This window comes from Nannospalax galili, unplaced genomic scaffold, assembly GCF_000622305.1.
Source record: "Nannospalax galili isolate Female #2095 unplaced genomic scaffold, S.galili_v1.0 scaffold1153, whole genome shotgun sequence".
Classification (NCBI taxonomy): domain Eukaryota; kingdom Metazoa; phylum Chordata; class Mammalia; order Rodentia; family Spalacidae; genus Nannospalax; species Nannospalax galili.
Window position 1 is genome coordinate 117,550 of NW_008333036.1, and position 9,640 is coordinate 127,189.

The 9,640-nt window shown below is 39.3% G+C and overlaps 1 pseudogene; it reads left to right on the top strand.

The window, feature by feature from the left end:
* The first annotated feature begins 3,241 nt into the window (after window positions 1-3,241).
* LOC103729772 lies at window positions 3,242-4,174 on the top strand (annotated as a pseudogene).
* Window positions 4,175-9,640: the final 5,466 nt, after the last annotated feature.

The following is a 9,640-nucleotide window of genomic DNA, read 5'->3' on the forward strand; positions in this document are numbered from 1 at the left end:
GGACAGTGATTCACTCTCATCCCCAGTGCATCATGGACTGGTATTTTGAAAGAATGCAATTTTGGATACTTGAGGTTTGCTGTGAGGTCAAATTGCTAGAATAATTTCTGAACACACTTGTGTACCAACATAATACACACTGGTATTGACTGTTCACAGACACCCTTCTTTCTCTGTGGACCAGATTTTCATTTTTACAGAGCTTAAAAATATAACTGCCCTGTGGCTGGAGAGATGGCTCAGCGGTTAAGAACACTGGTGGTTCTTGCAGAAGACCTGGGTTCGAATCTCAGCACCCACATGGCAGCTGACAACTGTCCGTAACTCCAGTCCCCAGGGGATCCGACAGCATCTTCTGACCTCCACGGGCATTGCATGACGTGGGTGCACTTACTTACATGTAGGCAATACACACATACACATAAAATAAAAATACTATATAAAATAAAAAAAATACCTGCCTACCTGTATTTGTAGACTTAGGCTTGTGTCCAGTTATTCAGTTAAAAGGGAGTCAAAGAAATTCTAATGCTATAAAGAAAGACTAGTAGAAATGGTAAACTTTTAATAAAATTGAAGTTAAACATTTTATACAGATTTGAAGGGATTTCATATTAAAATAAGTTTTTTATTCTTAAATATGGATGCAATAATTCAGAAGGGTGAATACTTTTTAGTTCATATGTGACTGAACCAGACTATATATTAGACTTTTAAGCAAAAATGAAAGAATTTGGGAGAATTGCTGTTTTCCATGTTGACTGCTCTGTCTTATAAGAAACATCTCTGTGCTCACACTGGGAGAAAGGAGAGGACTATTAAATCCATAAACTACTTAGAACACAAAGCACTCAATATCTCCTTCCAGCTTCTCTGTGTGATAACCATTTTAAAATATATGAATATAATAATATTTTTCATAGTTTCATAGAAGTATAATTATCAAAGACATGCACTTATTATGGCATATAATGAAAAATTAAAATGCATGTGAACATTGTTCTATGATTAAATTGAGCTATTTTACACATCCACCTCACTTATTTGTGATAAGAACACTGAACATCTACTTTTAGCTGTTTTCAAGTAGGCAGCATGCAGTTGTTTTTAACAATAGTGACCTTGCTGTGAAGTGAAGCTCCAGGAACTGCTCATCCTGTTTGAATAGATTATTTTTCCCTTTAGACAAAAATCTTCCTATTCTGAATTTCCTCCCATTCCATCCTGATTGCCACTGGTCTGTTATTGTATTTTCTTTTTCTGTGAGTGTGGTTTCTGCGACTTTGACTAAATCTTTCAGTATTTGACTTTCTGTGACTGTTTTCCCTAACCACAATGAGCTTCAGGCTTGTTCTTGTTCTTACAAAACATAGGATTCTTTTTTATATTAATTAATTAATTAATTAGTTAACTAATTAATTAATTAATCTATTTTTAATTCATCAGCCAAGATTAAAAAAATAGATAATGTATTGTACATGGGTTCCACTTGGCCAAAAATGAGAACAGAACTAGTCCAGAATGTCACACATCCAGGGCAGACAGAAAACAAGGACTGTTTTGTCTCTAAGCAAGACAGTCTCTCAGAGGTGGTTTTGGTGATCAGATGAAGTTCCAGATCCAGTGAGATGAATTATCACCTGTAGGATACAGTCCAGCAGTTTGTATGAGCATCCCAGCCTCCAGCATTCCTTATTTCTGCTCCTGAAACCTCCATGGGTGCACAAGTTTGTTTACTGGAGCCTCTGTCTTGTCTTTCTTCTCGTGAGATTCTGCCTGGGCATTTGGATTTTTACTTCCCTCACATGAAGTAAGAGTTTCAAGGAAGAAAATGCTAAGGCCAAGCAGGATTCCTTTTTTTTTTTCAAAGACAGAAGAACAGTCTGGGGTATGTGTTTGTGTTTTTTATTTTTATTTTGTGTGTGTGTGTGTGTGTGTGTGTGTGTGTTTCTGCTATCTACTCTTCTATCAATGAATAAAGGTTTGTTTTTATTAAGAATGCTGCAGTAAAAACGGGAAGACATATATTTGACATAATAATGTCATTTTCTTCTGAATATACATCCTTAAGCTTCTATGTCATACGGTATTTCTATTTTAGTTTTTTCTATCTTTTCTCTTCTCCTCTTTCCCCACTTACAATCCCTCCATTCCTCTTTTACTTTGATACTGTCAAATATCAAATCCAGGGCTTAAATGTGTTACACAAACACACTACTATTGTGCTACAAATCCAATGTATAATTCAATATTTAAAAAACCCTCCTAACTTTTTAATAGATGTATCAATTTATGTTTTCATCAATAGTTTGCAATGATACCCCTTTTGAAAATGCACCCAAATTTGTTTGATGTTTTTCAATGTATATTTTTATTAGTTTTGTGCATTTCATAAAATATATCTTAAACATATTTAGGCCCCTTCCCTATCTATACTCGCCCCCACACTCCCTGCGCATAGCCTGCTTAGAGAATTTCAAGCATTCGGTCATATATGTTAAGGCCTATCGTATCAAGTTTGTGTCCTCAGATGTTCACTCTGAGATGTGTCCTCAGAGTTCATCCACTGGAGCTTGATCAGCCTATCTAGGGTTACTCTCTTAATGAAGATTGACTCTCCCTCACCCAGCATTGATCAGCTGCCAATTGTTCCTCAGCTAAGATTGGGGCCTGCTGCCCATATCTCCATCTCTATGCTTGATTTTATGTGATTGATTTTTCATGAGTCTTGTGCATGTTCTCGCCATTGCTATAAGTTCATAGAAGCAAGTTCCCAGAGGCATGGAGAACTCTTATTTCCTTATGGCCATGCACCACACCTGGCTCTTACAATCTTTCTGCTCCCTCTTTCACAATGGTTCCTGAAACCTGGGTGGGTAATTATGAATACTGTCATGAGATTTGAGAGCTGCATTAGTATTATCTCAACCCCCTGTTCTATGTTCTGTGATTCTTAGGTGTTGGAGTTTTATTGTAGATGTATAACTTGCGGCTGGGCATGTCACATACACGTATTCTCTAGATTTGTTTGACTTTTTAGAAAAAAACCTCTTTCTTTACCTAAGTGTGAAGTGATATTTCATTATGGTTTTAATTTATGATTTTCTGATAATTAGTCATGTTAGTTTTAATGCTAAAGTAAACATAGGCTTTTGTAACTTTGAGTTTCTCCAACTAGTCTATTAATATAATTTACCAATTCTCTTGTTTCTTCCTTCAGTTAGCACTGCTTACAAAGCCAATGGAAAGAGCAAATCATTCCGTGGTTTCCAGTTTGTGTTCCTGGGACTCACCAACTCCTGGCAAATCCAGCTACTGCTCTTTGTCTTCTCCTCCATGTTTTATGTGGCAAGCATGATGGGAAACTCCCTCATTGTGTTCGTGGTGGCTTCTGACCCTCACACTCCCCTATGTTCTTTCTTCTGGCCAACCTGTCCTTCATTGACTTAGTTGTTTCTTCAGTTAGCTCTCCCAAGATGATTTATTATTTGTTCAGAAAGCACAAGATCATCTCCTTCAGAGGTTGCATCACTCAAATCTTCTTCATCCATGCCAGAGGTGGTGTGGAGATGGTGCTTCTCATAGCCTGGTCTTTGATAGATATATGCCCATATGTCAGCCTCTCCATTATCTGACCATTATGAATCCAAGAATGTGCATCTTTGTTTTAGTGACTTCCTGGATGGTAAGCTTTATGCATTCTCTGATTCAACTGGTTTTTGTAATAAACTTACATTTCTGTGGACCAAAATGTATTAGATAGCTTCTACTGTGACTTTCCCCCAGTTTTTCAAACTTGCTTGCATAGACACGTACAAATTAGAATTATTGGTTTCAGTCAACAGTGGATTCCTGTCTGTGGGGTCTTTCTTCTACTTGATTATTTCCTATAGAGTCATCATGGTCATGGTGTAGAAACACTCTTCAAGTCGTTCCTCCAAAGCTCTGTCCATGCTTTCAGCTCACGTCACTGTGGTGATCTTATCCTTTGGTCCTGTGATATTCATCTACACATGGCATTTTTCCTCTACACACCTGGATAAAGTTCTGGCCTTATTTGATGCATTTGTTACACCCTTTCTGAACCCTGTGTTCTACACATTCAGGAATCAAAAAAATGCAGATGTCCATGAAGAGAGTACTCAGGCAAATTTCCCAAACAGAAAAGTCTTAATCGAGCGTAGAAGTTAATTGTTGACCAAGCTCTGAAAAAAATCTTCTTAGTGTATTTTGATATGCTTTCCTAAAATGAGGTATATGCTATTTGCTTTATTCTTAGGAGGAAGAGACAATATCTTTTGAAAACAGAATTTACAAATAACAGATTATGATAATAATGAGCCATAATTCCTAGGGATAATAATTATATTACTTAAACTCATTTATACAGAATAGTAAAAGTTATTGTAAGGTTGTCAGAGCAGGGAAAATACTCTCTTTCTAAATAGGAATTTTTCTGAAAAGGAAGCTTTTTATAATTTTTTAATTTTATAGAGCATTTATAAAGGGATATTGAATTGGTTCCTTTTTCTGTGTCTCCACCTTGCACCCATTCTTTCTCCACTTAGTGAGTTTCCAGGCTTCAGAAGGAGGTTAGAAGTTTTGGTGTATACATAGGGGTTTAATGCTTGCTTGTGTTTGGGTAGAAACTACATGAGCTGTGTTTGGAGTAGCAAGAAGGAACCTAGAGAACATGATGATTTATTTGCCCAATTAACAGTATGCTTTTTAAAGCCATTCAGTGTCTACTCACCTTTCTTTACTGTTCCTTCCTTTTCATTTTTTATTTGTATTTTTCCAAATCACTGCAAAGTGTTTTTTTTTTAATGTTTGGAAAGTAGAATACTCACTTTCCCCCTATAGATCAGTTCATTGTTGGTATCAAAGCAATTTGCATACATTGCTGGTAGCCTTCTGGCTGTCTACCAAGTATGGGAGCAGTACAGTTCTCCCACTCCACATTCTTCCCTTCAGTTCCTCCATGTCCCAAGCCAGATATAAACATACCATTGTGATAAAAGTCACCTGAGTCATCAAAACTGGAATCAAAGACAGACACAGCATTAGATTATTCTTGGTCTCTATTTCATGTCAATAGTCCCTTCCAGGTTGAGGATGAGATACAGTGATAACGTATTAGCCTCAGCTTCTTTTTAAAACTTTTTTTAAAATTGTGTTTTTGTACATGTCATGCAACAGTTTCTTAATTAAATTTAGGCCCCTCCTTCCCCATTCTTGTCTCCCTCATCCCCACACAGGACCTCATGTGTTCTACCATACATGTTAAGTCCCATCTGGTCAAGCTTTTGTAGTCAGATGTCCTTTGGTGCAAGTTCATTCTCTAGAGTCCAGTCAGCCTATCTAGAAATCTTAAGGAAGGTCTATTCTCCCTCACCCAGCAGTAATCAGTCTCCAACAGTTCCCAGGCTAAGAATGGCCCACAGCTCATTTCCCTCGCTCCACTCTGGGCCCTTGTCTGATTGAGTTGGCATGTATGTTGTGCATGCTGTCACTATTGCTCTAAGTTCATGATCTTATGTAAACAGAGTTCTCCAGGCCTCTGGAAACTTGGTCACTTGATTTTAAAAAATTATTCAATTGAGTATGAATTGATTATTTTCTTTCTTTAAAAATTATATTTGCACTAATTCTTTAAACAATTCATACAGGGTATTTTGATAATATTCCAACCCCTTCCCATTTCTTCTTAGATCTACCCCACCTCCCTTCTTTTGTCAGCTTCATGTCTTCTTTTTTTTAAAAGCCCATGGAGTCCAATTTGTGTTTCCTAAATACTCTTGCATGTGAGTTTATCCCCTGGAGCATGGTCAACCTTCTCAGAGTCACATCCTTCATGAAATGGACTCTCCCTCTTCCAACATCTATTAATTACTAGTAGTTCTTTAGTTAACAGTGAGATTTCATCTCCACTTGCCTCCTCCATGCTGGGCTTTTGGTTGTCTCATGCTAGTGCAGGTCTTGTACATTCTGTCACAATTGCTGTGTGGTCATATGTGCAATTATCCTGTTGTGTGCAGAAAACACTCTTCTTTGGTAGTCATGTGCTGCCTATGACTCAAAATATCTTTTCCCCCTTCCATGATGTTCCCTTATCCTTGGCAGGAGGTGTGTGATATAGATGTCCTATTTTGTGCTGCATATTCCATAGTCTCTTATTCTCTTGACCAGTTGTGGGTTTCTGTGTTAATCTCCATCAAGAAGCTGTCAAAAGAAGATTCTCTGATGAGAGTTCAGAGGTACCCCAATCTATGGGTATAATAATAAGCCATCAGGAGTTGGTTTAAAACTATGTCTATTTAGTAGAATACAGGTAGGAGCTCTTCTAGGGCCTATAACTTGTTTAGCCACAGGTTCTTGGTCCTGATTATGGTGTCAGATATGTGTTTCATCTTTTGGAGTGGGTCTTAAGTTCAGTCAACATGTAGTCACTGCCTTTAAATTTGTGCCATTATTGCACCAGTTGTCATTTCTTGCCAAAACAGTCATTGTTGTAGCTCACGGGATTCACAGCTTTGAAATGATGAGTTTTTGGTCATCTAGTATCTTGCATGGTATCTTTCTGACCTGTGAATTGGGATGTAATTTCCAGGTCAGTAGCAGCTTGATTTCTCCGTATTTTAAGACTCAAGTATTATATTAGTCACTTTTCTGTTGCTGTCATATAGAGACCATGACCAAGGGAACTTATGAAAGGAAGAGTTTATTTAGCTTAAAGTTCCAAAGGGGCATGAGTCAGTCCAACATGGTGGCAGAGGTGGCTGGAGGAGGAGGGGAAGCTAAGTTCTCACAACTTCAAGCTGTCACAAAAAGTAAGAGAATGACTTGAGATCCCGCAAGGCTGAAGAACTCTCTAAACCTGCCCCCAGTGACATGCTTCCTCCAGCATTGCCAAACCATCTAAGACCTTGCAAAACAGCACCACCAATTGAGGACAAAATGTCCAAATACCTGGAGCCTATGGGGGACAGTCTCATTCAAACCACCACATTCCACCTTCTGGCCCCTATAACCATATAAAATGCAAAATGCATTTAGTCAATCCCTAAAAGTTCCCATAGTCTTTACCAGTCTCAAAACTGTTTAAAAGTCCACAGTCTGAAGTCTCTTCTGAGACTCAGGGAAATCCCTGTAAGATCAAAAGACAAATTACATACTCCCAACACACAGTGAAACCAAGTGCACATTACCATTCCAAACGGGAGGAATAGAAGCATAGTGAGGAAATACCGGAACAAAACAAGAGTGAAAACCAGCAGGCAAACACCAAATCCAATAGCTTTATGTCCAACTTCTGGGACTTAGCTTCCAAAGCACTTAGATGACTTTCCAGCTTTGCTGTGTGAAACATACAGCTCTCTCTTGGGCTGGTACCACTTCCTATATACAGGTCTTCTTGGCAGATGTCTCACAGCTGTGGTATCACTAACTTCTCCTTGGGATCTCCAATGCCAACCAGGCTTCACCTTTACAGCTTCATGCAATGGCCTATCAGAGCCTTCTTTATGCAGGGAAAACCCTGCTACATGCTGCCAGGCCTTGGAGACTCTCTGAAATCTCAGTGCAGGAACTAATGACCCCTTTAGCCTTGCATCTTTCATACCTCTAAAGCCAGCCCAGGTGAATGACACTGCCACATTTAATTGAGGGTGAAACCTATTAAGGTAAGTGTCAGACAGCCCTGGATGCACCTGGGCAACGTGTTCTGTAGACAGAGGGGAGAGGAAGTATACTTGTCTCAGATGCCCATAAGCTCATATGTTACATATGTTTGTAACAGAAACTCCAAATAGCGTGAAGGGAAGACAGTACTACTAAAACTGTGATTGGTGCTTGGTGTAGCAATATACACTTGCAGTCCCAGCACTCAGGAGATAGTACTAGAGATAGGAAGGTAGTAAATTTTAGGCCACATTGGACTATTGAGACCCTGTATTAAAAAGTGAAAAATAATAAAAGTTTGGTGAGGTTTGCTCAATTGTATCTTGTCAGGCTTTATAAATTCTGGTTAGAAAAGGGGTATGTAGGTGCCCAAATTCCCCCTTCATATGGTGATGTCAACCTTCCTGTAGCTGTTAGACCTTTCCTTGAATATCTCTCCTTCAGGGTCATTACTTTACCTTAGAAGGCTTCCACAGTGGCGTGAAGCTCCTCTTCACAGCATTCATATTTCCATGAGTCCACTCTGCTTAGAGTTTTGGGTTGAGTCTGTCCAAGTTACTACATGCTTTCATCTCTTATAGTGATTCTTTAAGACACCCGTTGTTGTTCTCATAGTACAGTTTGGAAATATAGTGCTGATGATATTCTAAAGCGCTGGTACTGAAAGTTGAACACTGTAAATGATCAAATTTCTTGAATGTCGATAATTCATAATACCCAGTTAAATTTACCTTCGATATTTTCTTTTCATTCTCTCACTTATATTCAAATTATACCATGAACCCTTGTGAAAATGCCAAGTGTGCTGGCAGGCACTTGTAATCCCAGAACTGAGAGGTGGAGATAGCAGGATCTTTGTCTCCCTGGCCAGTTAGTCTTTCCTTACTGGTGAGTTCCATGCCAATGACAGGCCTTGTGTCAAAGGTGGTGGATGATGTTTCTCAGGATGACATTCCTGGCTACATCATGTGCATGAGGTGAGCAAATGTAAGATCCCAGTCATGAGTCACCTTCCTGCCATGAAGTAAAAGGACATGTGATCCCTCCACCCTCAGTATGCCTCACTCTACTCCATGCACATGGCTAAGGAAGTCAGATGACCTGTGACCCCCAGATCCTGCCATTGGTTGTACCCCCTTGCCACACCACATGGATTATATCACTCATGAAGTCATAAATCATGCTACCCATCCCCCAAACCTGCCCACCGTCCTGTTGTACCACATGCACCCTGACTTGTGATTTCAGAGACTATGTGACTCTCTCCCCCCTAGTGGCACTCCCTAACATACCTCATGTAGACCACCTATGAGGTCAGAGGATGTGTGAAACTTCCACCCCTGGCAGTGCCCTCTGCTGCACTTCACATACTTTGGATTGTGTGATCAGAGGATTCACAAGAGCCCTGCTGATAGTGCATCTTCCTGCTACACCAAGCTGAACTCATCTTGTGGGGTAGGAGGGCAAGCGATACTCTTCCTTTGGAAAACCTCCAGTCCAGTCTCCTGACTGAACTTCAAGCAACAATATTCTGAGCCAAGACTTGCAAGCAAATGGAGCATCAAGTGCAAATTCATATGCTGACTCACTGTAGGTGTGGCAGGAAGACAACCCACCAAGGAATGCTCTGAACTCTTTACAAAGCCAGCATGACACAGTGATAACAAACCTGATGGAGACACCACAGAAGAAGAAAATGACACACTCATCTTCCTGATGAATGCATGTGCAAAAATCCTCAAAGTACTTGTCAGAAAAATTTAAGAAAATGTCAAAAAGTTCATTCACCACGATTAACTCAGCTCCATTTCACATATGCAGGGATGTTTAAACATACATATGTGGATAAATGTTACCCATCACACACATAGACTCAAAGACAGAAACTACATGATTGTCTCAATAAATTCAAAGGACTAACAAAATCCAACATTCCCTAATGATAAATGTGATGGAGAGA